Source organism: Pleurodeles waltl, chromosome 3_1 (genome assembly GCF_031143425.1).
Source record: "Pleurodeles waltl isolate 20211129_DDA chromosome 3_1, aPleWal1.hap1.20221129, whole genome shotgun sequence".
In the NCBI taxonomy this organism is placed as follows: domain Eukaryota; kingdom Metazoa; phylum Chordata; class Amphibia; order Caudata; family Salamandridae; genus Pleurodeles; species Pleurodeles waltl.
Genome location: NC_090440.1, coordinates 1,986,119,111 through 1,986,132,775, shown reverse-complemented (window position 1 = coordinate 1,986,132,775; position 13,665 = coordinate 1,986,119,111).

Here is a 13,665-nt window from a genome sequence, read left to right as displayed (position 1 = left end):
ACATCCTTAGGTGATCAGTGTCACCTGGCAGCTAGATGTCCCTCGACAAAATTAGTATACGCCTGCCATCGGGATAAATATGAGTTGGTTTAGTGACTGGCTGACCTGCTCCAAGCCACACTGTCGTAAGTGTTGTTGCTTGTGTTGTCTTTAGCCCAAGAAGTCTATTGTTTTGAGCACAGTTAAAGGGTACTTGTTAACTCTTTCGGCTTTTTTGTGGTGGCTGGATTAGTCTTCTCGGTTTTAGTCTTCTGTAGTGATGTGTTTCTTGAAAAAAATGACAACATATATTTCCACTTTCTCTGTTCATTATGTCCCATTGAGACTTGAGTTCAGTCTTCACTTTTCTCATGTGCATTTCTTTTGAAACGCTGCATTGCAGTCCCCTGTGGCTCCTGACCCTCAAGATGGTCATTCCTATCACTGTAACATTGGCACAGTGGGTATGCGAGCTATAGGCTCTCCCTGTCAACCATGTTTTACCCAGCTTGTAAACTGGTCTTGAGAATGCAGGCCTCCTTCCTCTTGAAAGTGCTGACCTTTTTTCACGTCGGGCAAAATAGCATTCTGCTGACGTTCTTCGCTCTACCTCACCTTGGAAGGAGAAAGAGAGACTGCATTTTCTGGATCCTAAAAGAGTGCTTTGCTTTTACGTCAGTTGTACCAGAGAATATCATGTGAATGATCTGCTCTTTGTGGGATTCACTGGTGCAAAGGGCAAAGCAGTGCAGAAGAGAACATCTCTCAGTGGATGGTGCTCTTCATTAAAATCTGCTATACATCGGTCCAGAAGCAGCCCCTCAAAGATTTGCGGGCTCATTCCCCAAAGCCAGGACTGTATTTGGGCGCTGGGTGCCATTTGCTATTTGGATATCACACCATGCGTTCATGAAGCACTACTGTTTGGTCAGCCAAATGGGCATTTTGCCCTCTTGGTTCTGCTGGGATTTTATTTGAATCAGTTCACAGACCCACTGGGAAGTACTGCTTTGGGATCTATTTGTGCTGTGGGCCAAAGTCTGATGAGGAAAAATAAATGATTGTCCTTAAACCTTCGTGCTTCTGAGCCCACCTGCCTCCAGCTCAAATGCCCAATACCTATTCCTTTTTTATTATGATGTTTTCTTCTCCAAAATAAGACAGACATGGTAGGTACATACTTTTCTCATTCAGAAACAATGTAAAAACAGGCCCTTCAGGTCGATGTATAATTCTATTTGAAATCATAAAATTGCTACACATGGGTGAATTCCTGGATGAGTAGGCAAAAAAGCCTAAAATAAACAGTATTATTCACTTCCAACCCCCCAAAAAAGAAAAAAAGAAACTGGATAAAGAAACATTAATAACAAGCATCTTGTGATATCAAGGAATATCCAGGGTATTATTAAAGGTGCATAGCAACATTCAGGTATGCATTTCAAGTCTTGGAGGGCCCAACTTATTCCAAGGAGAGCCTCTAGCTTTCATTGTGCTACAGCCTGAATTCAAGATGGCCCACCACCTATGCAGTATCTCACAAGAACCACTGGGCCTGACATTTGATGCAGAATGTGTAAAGACCTGTGCACCTCGTCAGGGATCACTAAGGCATGTCAAAAACCTACTCTGTCATATATGCCCTTCCTTGGGAACCGCAAGTCATGCGGAGCTTACTTTTCATAGTGATTCTTTCAATCTAATTCTAAGATTATTTTTTCCATCTCTCTCAGGTCCACTGTTCTAGATTTCCATTGTCTATGTGTAGGTATTTGTAGGTACGGATTGTGACATACAGAGATAACTAACACATTTTCCTGCTCCCACCTGTTAAATAACACATATTTCTCCTTCAGTGTAAGTCTGCACTATTCCCTTATTCCAAATACAGCAGAAAATTGATCTTACAAGACATCCAGATAGAGTATGGTTTGCATTTCTGAATGCAGTTTAAAGCTATAGATCTGGAGTTTTGGAAATGCCCAAAATGCATGGCCATGAGTGTCTTGTTAACCACATTGTCTTTACCATTGGCCTCCTGTATCTCCCCAGTCTTTGGTTTGAATTGCCACTCCAAAATACTGAATAACCTCTTTCCATTTAAACTCTTTCCATGATAGGGAGCATGCCATCCCTTATACAACATTTCTACCACACAATATTATTTTAATAATGACAAATTGCTGTTCATGCTTTCTTTCTGAGGTGAAGGACTGTTTGCAGAGTTTACCCTAAAGAACTTTGAACATTGTGTTTCTCTTTAAAAAACATAGAGAGTTGTTGGATTGTTGAGTTGGATGATACCCTTTGAGTGAACCATTCGCTCAAACTGTGCTATAAATTGCTACACAAATACCCTTCCAAGGGCATAAGGGACATGGCAACTACTTCAGCGTTCTTGAAAGGGGTGCATGTTTCAGACATTTGTTAGGCAACGGCTTAGACTTCCACAGCATCATTAATTCATATATTTATTATTGTATGTACGTTTAGAGTGTTTTTGTATAGAAGGCAAAAAAGCAGTAAAAGAAACAAACAATAGGCCTGAATTTTGCCTTGACCACCCCCATGTTTTGACTGATACTGGTGGTTACTGACTGACTGTGCCCTGGGCTCTGCTAACCAGAACCTGGGCCAGTGCTCTGTTTAAAAGGGATATGCAAATCAGGCATGATTATAATTGGCTATGACAACCTACCTTGCTTTGCAGGCTGCTTTTAAAAGTAAATTATATGCAAATTCGACTTTGGAACTAAAAGTACTTCTTATTTTTATATATGTCACCCTTAACGTCTGCCCTAGGTGTCCCAGTGTTAGGGTGCCTTGTGACTATAAGTAGGAACATTATGAAAGATGTTTTATATGCCCTAGTGAGGGGAAAACGGCCAATTTTGTTTTCCCCTTTGTAGTGCATTAGCTCCATAGGCTAACATATGAATACTTTAATAAAGTATAACTATTGCTAGGAAAGAGCTAACTATGTCATCCCTGGACTTAAAATGATAGAATAAATCCAACAACGTGCCACTATTGGATTTATTATGACTAACACAGAAAAGAAGAGCTACAATTCAGCCTTCCAACAGCTCTTCTCTGATTGGCTAGCCTATGCCATGCTGAGCCAAGCTGCCTTAATGAGGTGTGAAGTGGCCTGCATTGAGACAATGGGACATCTGGCGGACGGAAATCTGCAAGCTGCAGAGCAAAAGGCAGGAAGGGGACTGGGTAGCCAAACAGGACATAGGTTCACCCCCACGTCCTGCCACCCAAGCCAAATGGGAGCGCCAGTAATTAGATTGGCAGAGGGGCTGGAGGGGGAGTGTTAAAGAAACTTGACCACACCAGTGGGAGGACTTATCCAGATCTTAACTTTCACAAGAAAGTTTCTCCATCTTGGATTTTGGAAAAATAGTGCTTTCTGGGATTGACTTTTGCCAAATTTCACAGGAGGTGGTCACCCCAGAGGGTAGCACCCTGCACCGCATTGGTCAGGGGTGCCTCCTGCTTTCCAGCCCAGGAACATTGAATAAACATAGGATAGTTGCCCAACAACTCAGATTACTGCCAGAAACTACAAGAAGAAGGACTGTCTGCTGGAATCCTGGTCTGCACCCCAAAGAACTGCACTCTGAATGACTGCACCTGCTGCACTCTGAGAAACGACAGCTCTAAGGACTTTGCCTGGCTTCCAGTAGTGAAGGAGTGGCCTCCCTGAAAGCAACGGTTTAAAAGAGCTTCACCTGTATCGTTCCCGCTAAGAGGAGTGCAGCTGACCACCTTCATCTGGACTTTTGAGGATTTGCCAGGTGCATTCTGGGAAACATGGGAAACGTAGTCCATTCTCAGGGAAACATTTCAGGGACCATCTCAGAGCTTCTAGACCCTTTAATTGGTGTTATGGACCACTGGAGACCCAGAGGGCCACCCACTGGAAGGAGATCCAGATGTTTGGGGCAATTTTGGAAAAAAAGCTCCATAAGGTGACCAACCTGTCGACGAGAGTCAAGCTGCCGACTTCGAACTATGGCCCAGCCTGAATTTCAGGTTTGTCATGCTGAAGCTTTTCCCTGTTGACGAGGCTTCCAGGAGTTGACCGGGAGCTCGTGCTGAGCCAAGCTGGTGACATTGCATCAAATCCCAGCCTGACGAGGAGCCGCGTCTGACAACATGAGAAAAAGCTCCAGAAAACGATTACGTCCAAAGGTAAAACTTTGACCAAGGCCTCCCCCTCAGCGTATCCGATCTGGGCTCCATAGCCGTTGACCTCAAACTGCGATCTCCCCAGTTGGCGCTATTGGTTTTTAAACACTAGAAAGTAAATTTTTTGATTTATTCTTTAAAAATTGATAAATCTGGTTCCCTACTTTAGATTTGTGTCGTTTTGATGTCATTTTAAAGATACAAATATTTTCTATTTTTATAAATTGGCCTTGGGTTTTTATTGTGTGTTGTGTCTTAGTTATTTAATGTATTTGTGTTCTAAATGCTTTACACACCTGTCTCGTAAGTTATGTCTGCCTGCACATTGACAGCTACTCTACCAAGGGCTGAGGAAGGGATTACTTTATTGAGACCTTGACTGGACCTTATATTGTGATTGTGGCCTTACTACTAGTGGTGGGTACCTTCCAACCCCTTCTAATAAACCACATTCCAACACTGATTTTCTCTCCACAATGTGGGTGAAACACTAGTATCTAACAGTATTTGCAGGCCAATGAGAGTAGAGTTTCAGGCAAAACAACCTTGAAATGTTTTATGTTAAGACGTTTCGTGAATCTGAAGTATTTTTTCAGAATGTTTCTGCTAGTCATTAAGGAATTTGGGATCCAAATGCAGAGAGGCAAGTTGAAGTATCCTAGAAGTATCCTAGAACCGTGGAGCTAGCTATCGCAGATATGCCTGGCCTCTATTCAAGTAAGTCTTATTATTATTAAATGAACATTTATAAAACCACAACTACTCATATTGAGCCTCTTGGCACTGTATAGCAGTGATCAGATTAAACACAGCTATTGGTGAACACACCAAGGACCAGATTTATGGTGGCCTGGCACCATTCTAACACCACATTAGTGTGATTTTTTTACCATAATGTGGCGTTAGAAGGCAAAAAATACCACACCATATTTACAAAGTGGTGCAGTGCTTGTATTGTGCCACTTTGTAACCCCTTGCACCACATTATGCCTGATCCAGGCGTGATGTATGTAAGGTGGGCGTTCTGGCACTAGGGGGACTGAAAAAATGACGCAAAGAAATCTATAAGATTTCTTTGCGTAATTTTCATCTGCATTTTTTAATGCCTGCTAAGTGCAGGCATTACAAAGAGGCTCCTATTGGTTACAATGGGCCTCTGGGTGCTTTGCAGGATTAGCATCATAGGTGGTCATTACAACCCTCACGGTCGGTATTAAAGCGGCGGTAAGACCGCCAACAGGCCGGCGGTAAAAAAATTGGAATTACGACCGTGGTGGAAACCGCCAACAAAGACAGCCACTTTAACACTCCGACCCCCACGGCGGTACAGACAAACAGCTTGGCGGTCACCGCCAACAGACAGGCGGAAGACAAAGTACCGCCCACAGTATCACAACCTACCAATCCACCACCTTTTCTGGGGCGGATTCACCGCGGATAAAAACACGGCGGAAACAGGACTTCGAAGGGAAAACATTCACCTCTACACACCCCACGAGGATTCCGGACGCCATGGAACCAGAGCTGCACATCCTGCCAGACCTCATCTTCTTGCTCCTCTACCAGGAGCACGAATGCCGTCGGGGAAGACTACGGTGAGTACTGCACCTACGACACAGGAGAGGGAAAAAACAGGGACACACACATGCAACACCCCCACCCTCACCCACTACAACACACACGCTAATACATCATGATACATCACAGTTACACCCCCAAATTCCCCCAGAAGAATGCAAAGACAAAAGGAAATGAGTGTAACCATTGTAATATATTAAAATCAAGTAAGCAAAAATATATATATACACCATAAACAAAATATACACCAAGCTTAGTAGTCCAGGTAGTGCTCCAATGAAGTCCGTGGAACACTGGGCACACACGGTATGGGCGAGGCCCACACAAGATCCCCGAGCATGACGGAGAGAACACTGCAGGGGCATCACAGAGCAAGAAAACCTCCAGGCGAGGGAAAGGGGGGCACCTCAGCCGGTTGAGTGCACGACGCCAAATCCACAAGAGGGCCACATGCCCACTGTTCAGTCCTGGGGAGTGCAAAACCACAGTCTCACAAGTCTCTACAGTGGGTGGGTTGCCCACTGTTTAATACTGGGGAGTGCAAAGCCACAGTCTCTCAAGTCTCTACAGTGGGTGGGTTGCCCACTGTTCCATCCTGGGGAGTGCAAAGCCACAATCTCACAAGTCCCTACAGTGGGTGGGTTGCCCACTGTTCCATCCTGGGGAGTGCAAAGCCACAGTCTCTCAAGTATCTACAGTGGGTGGGTTGCCCACTGTTCCATCCTGGGGAGTGCAAAGCCACAGTCTCACAAGTGGATGACAGTCTCCACTGGTTCTGAGGGGGCATGGTGCCCAGAGTGCTACATCCTGCTAAGGACAGAGGTAGTGGATGTATCTTTCCACTGGTTCTGGAGGGGGCATGGTGCCCAGAGTGCTTCATCCTGCTAAGGACAGAGGTAGTGGATGTATCTCTCCCCTGGTTCTGGAGGGGGCATGGTGCCCAGAGTGCTTCATCCTGCTAAGGACAGAGGTAGTGGATGTATCTTTCCACTGGTTCTGGAGGGGTCTCTGTGCCCAGAGTGCTTCATCCTGCTAAGGACAGAGGTAGTGGATGACAGTCTCCACTGGTTCTGGAGGGGGCATGGTGCCCAGAGTGTTTCATCCTGCTAAGGACAGAGGTAGTGGATGTATCTCTCTACTGGTTCTGGAGGGAGCTCTGTGCCCAGAGTGCTTCATCCTGCTTGTGACGGACTCAGTAGCGTCAGTGCCCTTGGCGCTCATGGGCCAGCAGTGCTTGGAGCAGCGGTGCCCTGTTCAGCGGTGATTGAGGCGGCGGTGCCCTGTTCAGCTGTGCTTGAGGCGGTGGGGCCCTGTTCAGCGGTGCTTGGAGCGGCAGTGCCCTGTTCATCGGTGCTTGGGGTGGCGGTGCCCTGTTCAGCAGTGCTTGAGGCGGCGGGGCCCTGTTCAGCGGTGCTTGGAGTGGCACTGCCCTGTTCAGAGGTGTTTGGAGTGGCGGTGCCCCATTCAGCGGTGCTTGAGGCGGCGGGCTCCTTTGCAGGTCCTCTGTCCCAGCGGGGCTTGTGCTGGCGGTCCTCTTTGTCCCAGCGAGGCTTGTGCTGGCGGTCCTCTCTGTCCCAGCGGGGCTTGTGCTGGCGGTCCTCTCTGTCCCAGCGGGGCTTGTGTTGGTGGTCCTCTCCGTCTCAGCGGGGATGATTGCGGTGGCCTCCTGGCCAGCGGGGATGATGGCGGTGGCTTCCTGGGCAGCGGGGATGATGGCGGTGGCTTCCTGGGCAGCGGGAATGATGGCGGTGGCCTCCTGGGCATCGGGAAGGGTGGCGGTCTCCTCCGCCGTGCTGCTCTTCCCAGACTTTCCTGGTTTCTTGTGGGCCTTCCCCTTGTCGCAGCTGACTCCACACTCCCACCGGGACCCCTGGGAGCGGCTTTGGTGGCTGGAGTCTTCCCCCTCTCCCGCCAGACACTGGCCAACTTTTGATGCTTGACAGGTGGGGGACTGTCCGTGCTGTGGCTCCATTCCCCACTGGCTGCCCTGGTGGCCGGTGCACTCCCAATTCCAGTGACTACAGGCACCACTGGTCCCGGAGATGTTGTGGCTGTGGTACTAGTTCGGAACCTAGGAGACGGACGGGGTGGGGGAGGTGTGGGAAAGAGGTCAAGGTTGGACAGGAAAAGCTTTTTGGAGACACTGGGACAGGTAGCTGGAGGGGGTTTGGGAGTGGAGGAAGAGGTTGTGGTTGTAGGAGGTGTTTGTTTGCTGACTTTGGGTGAAGGGGCATGGGCTGGAGGCTGTCGTGAGGTGGATGGCTGTTGGGTGGGTGTGTGCCTGCGTTTGTGTATCTTGGGAGGTGGCATCACAAACACACTGGGAGAGGACACAGGGGACGTGTGAATAGTAGTGGGGGTGGTGACTGCACGTGAGCGGGTGTGGTGGTGGGTGTGCTGGTGATGGCAGTAGTGGCTGTAGATGTAGTGCATGCAGGTGTGAGTGTAGACGAGACTGGGAGGGTGGAGGGAGACGAGGAGGAGGGGGACACAGTGGAGGCAGTGGATGTTGGTGTGTCTGCATGTGTGTGATGCTTGCGTGAGTGCCTGTGGGATGTGTGGTGCTTATGTTTGCCAGAGCTTCTCTTGTGTGTTGACGTGTGTGCATGCTGGTCTGAAGGTGTGCTTGTGATAGGCTGGGGTACAGGGGATTGGGTCTGGGTGGAGGAAGTTGGAGGGGGGAGGCTAGAGACAGGGAAAATGGCTGCCATCAGTGCTGAGGCCAGGGCCTGAAAAGCTCGCTGAAGGGCCGCCTGACCAGAATGAACGCCCTTCAGTAATGCATTTGTTTGTTGCAACTGCCTTTCGACACCCTGGATGGCATTCAAAATGGTAGACTGCCCAACAGTGAGGGACCTGAGGAGGTCAATGACCTCCTCACTGAGGGCAGCAGGGGTGACTGGGGCAGGGCCTGAGGTGCCTGGGGCGAAGGTGATGCCCACCCTCCTGGGTGAGCGGGCACGGGGCAAAGGCTGAGGGGCTGCTGGGAGGGTGGTGCTGGTAGGGGGGTGGCGGCTGTACCTGTTGATGCGGGTGGCACAGATGTTGCCGCCACCACAAGGGAGCTCCCATCAGAGGACGCGCCCGTGTCGCTGGTCTCAGCTCCTGTCCCTGCCGTGGAGCTCCCCTCGCCCTCCGTCCCACTGGTGAATTCAGACTCTGTAGTGTCGCCCTCCAGGGCTATGTCGGATGCAGCTCCCTCGTGCTCGGGTGCCACTGCTCCTCTGCCTGATGATGCTAATGCACACAAGAACAGGGAGACCACAAAAAGGGGGGGACGACAGAAGTAAGACATGTTCAGTGCATGCATTACCGCTACCGGACACGACAGACACAGAAGCCCCCTGCCCTACGCCGTGCTCTTGGGCTCCACTGTTCAATCCCTGGGAAATGTCCTAATGATGGACGACATCTGCACACATGGATGACACAGGGGCATGACTAGGTGTACTTGGCACTCTACAGAGGTGGGGTGGGGTGCCACATGGGCTGCCTTACGGAGGGACTGTGCCTACTAAACTCGCCCTGGCCTAGAGAAACCCACAGCCCACCTTCCCCACCCAGACACCTCCACTGCGTGCAAAATCAGCTGGATGAGAGTGTACTCACCCCCTTGTGGCAGCTGTGATGCCCTCAAGTGCCCATCCAACTCCGGGTACGCCACCGCCAGGATCCTGAACATCAGGGGGATCATGGTGCGACGGGCAGCCCTCCCACGTTGGGAGGCCATCCACAGCTGAGCCTCTGCCGTCTTCTTGCTCCAGCGGCGAATGTCCTCCCATCTTTTCCGGCAGTGGGTGCTCCGTCAGTGGTAGACCCCCAGGGTCCGGACGTCTTTGGCGATGGCACACCAAATATTTTTTTTCTGGTGGGCGCTGACCTACATGAATTGTACATGGGGAAAAGAAAAGTTAATACCAACTGCACCGTCACAGTCATTGGCCCCCATCCCTACCTTTGCCATGTGGCACATGCACTCACCGTCGTTTCATGCACACCTCAATCCCCCCCTTCTTACATCCACCCCACTCCACACAGGCATAGCCCATACAGTATGCTCCCAGTGTACTTACATGTTTTTCTGGAGGACCGTAGAGTAGCGTGTACTGGGGGAGGACCCCCTCCACAAGTTTCTCCAACTCCTCCGATGTAAAGGCAGGGGCCCTTTCCCCAGACACTCGAGGCATTGTCTCTTCCAGACCGAGGTCACAGCAGCACTTGCAGTGTAGGTCCTCTCCTGTCGAAGATCAGGTATCGAGTGATTGAACAGATAGAAAATGGCGGTCACGACCGCGGCGGTGCGTACCGTCACCGCCGGCGTACATCGTCATTGGCTCCTGGGACCCATAGGGTCCAATGTTAACCAATGCAGCATTGCGCCGCGGTCTTCGACCGCCTACCGCGATGGTGTACAACGCCAGCGCAGTTAGCTCACATCCCATTGTCCCACTTTAGAGGTCAGGCAGCTGCCATTTCAGCGGCCCACATGGCTTCATTTTTAACTGCGTCACACATACCTAGGCCTAGACTCAACACATATACAGGCCACTTTTCAGATTAGGATTCATGTTCTGTGTAAGCTGTGGGTACGTACCACTGAGTTGTTTGACTCTGTGCTTGCTGTTGTCCTTCATAGGCACCGTCCGCTGGGACGTGAGGAGATGGCGGCATCCTCCGGTGTACAGACCGCTGGTGGACCTGTTGACAATGGAGGAAAGACATGTGATCATCACATACAGGCTTGACCGTGCCCCAATCCAGGAACTGTGTACCCAGCTGGAGCCAGACCTGATGTCAGCTATCCGCCATCCCACAGGAATCCCCCCTCAAGTGCAGGTGCTGTCAGTGCTCCATTTCCTTGCAAGTGGGTCATTTCAAACAACAGTGGCCATAGCATCCGGGATGTCCCAGCCTATGTTTTCCAACGTGTTGTCCAGAGTGTTGTCTGCCCTGCTGAAAAACATGCAGAGCTACATCGTTTTCCCTCAGGTGGAGTATTTGCCTTCAGTGAAAGGTGATTTCTATGCCCTGGGACATATCCCCAACATCATAGGTGCCATTGATGGGACCCATGTGGCTTTGGTCCCCCCCTCCCCCCCACAGGAGTGAACAGGTGTACAGAAACCGGAAGAGTTGTCATTCCATGAATGTGCAGATGGTGTGTTTGGCAGACCAGTACATCTCCCATGTGAATGCCAAGTTCCCTGGCTCATGTCATGACGCCTACATCCTGCTGAATAGCAGCATCCCTTATGTGATGGGTCAACTCCAGAGGCACCGTGTGTGGCTATTAGGTGAGCACCTGGAAGCAAGACAGTGGGAATGGTTGTCTGGGGTTATCCCTACAGGTTAGTGTGTGTCTAACAGTTGTCCCTCGCCATTTGCAGGTGACTCTGGTTACCCACACCTGTCATGGCTACTGACCCCAGTGAGGAATCCCAGGACAAGGGCAGAGGAACGCTACAATGAGGCCCATGGGCGAACACAGCGGATAATCGAGCGGACCTTCGGCCTCCTGAAGGCCAGGTTCAGGTGCCTCCATATGACAGGTGGATCCCTAGTCTACTCACCAAAGAAGGTGTGCCAGATCATCGTGGCCTGCTGTATGATACACAACTTGGCTTTGCGACGACAGGTGCCTTTTCTGCAGGAGGATGGTCCAGATGGCAGTGTTGTTGCAGCTGTGGAGCCTGTGGACAGTGAAGACGAGGAAGCAGAAGAAGAGGACATGGACAACAGGGACTCGGTGATCCAGCAATATTTCCAGTGAGACACAGGTAAGAATACAAACCTGCCCACTACATGTACTTTAACACTACTACCTCTCTACTGTCTGTCGTTTTGACCCAGTGTATGGTCACTGAGTTGTCACTTTCCCTTACGATTTCTTAGATGTGGGTCCCACTGTGTGACATCTGCTTTGATTCCTCATGGACTAGAGCTGTGTGACATAGGTATGTTGACATTACAATTGAAAGAACTTTTTGCCACACTATTTGCTAATACACTATTCCGAAATCACACTGACTCCAGATTGTTTTGTGATTCAAGGGTTTTTATTTATGTGCAAAATATTGGGGGGGGTTGCAAAATGGTGAGTGGTGATGGTGGAGGAATGTCCATGGCAGAATCCAGTTTATTAGTCTCACAGGTGCATTGCCCAAATGGGCATAGGAAGTGGAGCTGGAGCAGTTTAAGGATGGACAGGGTGACAAAGTGGGACAGAAAGATGACATTCAGGGTGCTCTCATTTCTTGGCGGGGGTCTTGGCATCGTTCTCTGTCTTTGTCCTGGATCTCAGGGACCGTTTGCGGGGTGGTTCTCCCTCTGCAGGGGGTGTGGTGCTGGTGTGGTGGTCCTGTGGCGGTACCTCCTGTCCACTAGCGCTGGCAGAGGTGGGGGCAGTTCATCGTCCAGGCTAGTGTCAGGGGCCCCTTGTTGTGCCACAGTGTCCCTCCTGGTGTTGAGTACTTCCTTCAGCACCCCTAAGATGGTGCCCAGGGTGGAATTAATGGATCTGAGTTCTTCCCTGAAGCCCAAATACTGTTCCTCCTGCAGGCGTTGGGTCTCCTGAAACTTGGCCAGTACCGTTGCCATCGTCTCCTGGGAGTGGTGGTAGGCTCCCATGATGGAGGAGAGGGCCTCGTGGAGAGTGGGTTCCCTTGGCCTGTCCTCCCCCTGTCGCACAGCAGCCCTCCCAGTTCTCCTGTGTACCTGGGCCTCTGTCCCCTGGACCGAGTGCCCACTGCCCCCAGGTCCCTGTTGTTGGGGTGGTGGGTTATCCTGGGTTCCCTGTAGTGGTGGACACACTGTTGATTGACGTGTCCTGGGGACAGAGGTATGGGCCCGCTGGGTGGGTGCTGTGCTGGTGTTACCAGAGGGGGGAAGCTCTGTGGTGGCCTGTGACTGTGTGAGGGGAACTGACTGTACTGAGGGCCCCGATGGGCCAGGCTGGTCATCTAGATCCAGTTGAACAGAGCTGCTGTCATCACTGTGGGCCTCTTCTGTTGGTGGTGTGGACATATGTGGACCCTCCTGTCCGGTGACATTGGGTAGGGGTCCTACAGGGGTATAAAAGGATGTTTATTACATCTGTGTGTGGCATGGTGTACAATGGGTGGGTGACCGTGTACCCCAGTGCTTGCATTCCTGTGTGGGACCTTGTGTGATGATGGTTTAGGGGGGGGTGTGGGTTTGTGCAGTGGGCATGCTTTAGTGATTGGTGTCCATGCTTTTTTTTTGCATGCAGGGCTTGGTGTTGGGATGTGTGGTTTGTGATAGTGGGACATCTGTGAGGAGCTGGAGTGATGGGGGTGAGGGTGGGGTTATGTGATGGCATGCAGGTAGGGTGGGGGATGTAATAGTTAAGATTTGACTTACCAGAGTCCAATCTGCCATCTACTTCTGCGAGGCCCTCAGGATGCAGAATCGCCAAGACCTGCTCCTCCCATGTTGTTAGTTGTGGGGGAAGAGGTGGGGGTCCGCCGCCAGTCCGCTGAACTGCAAGGTGGTGTCTTGAGACCACGGAACGCACCTTCCCCCGTAGGTCGTTCCACCTCTTCCTGATGTCATCCCTATTTCTTGAGTGCTGTCCCACTTCGTTGACCCTGTCCACTATTCTTCGCCATAGCCTCATCTTCCTTGCAGTGGAGTTGTGCTGCACCTGTGATCCGAATAGCTGTGGCTCTACCCGGACGATTTCCTCCACCATGACCCTGAGCTCCTCCTCCGAGAACCTGGGGTGTCTTTGCCGTGACATGGGGTGGTGTGTGTGATGTGTGGGGTGGTGTGTGTGGTGATAAGTGTGCTGATATGTAGTGGGGTGTTGTGTGAGGTGCGTGGAAGTTATGTGGTTGATGGTCTGGTGTGCCTGTGGATGTTAGTATTGTTGATGGTGGTGTCTCTCTC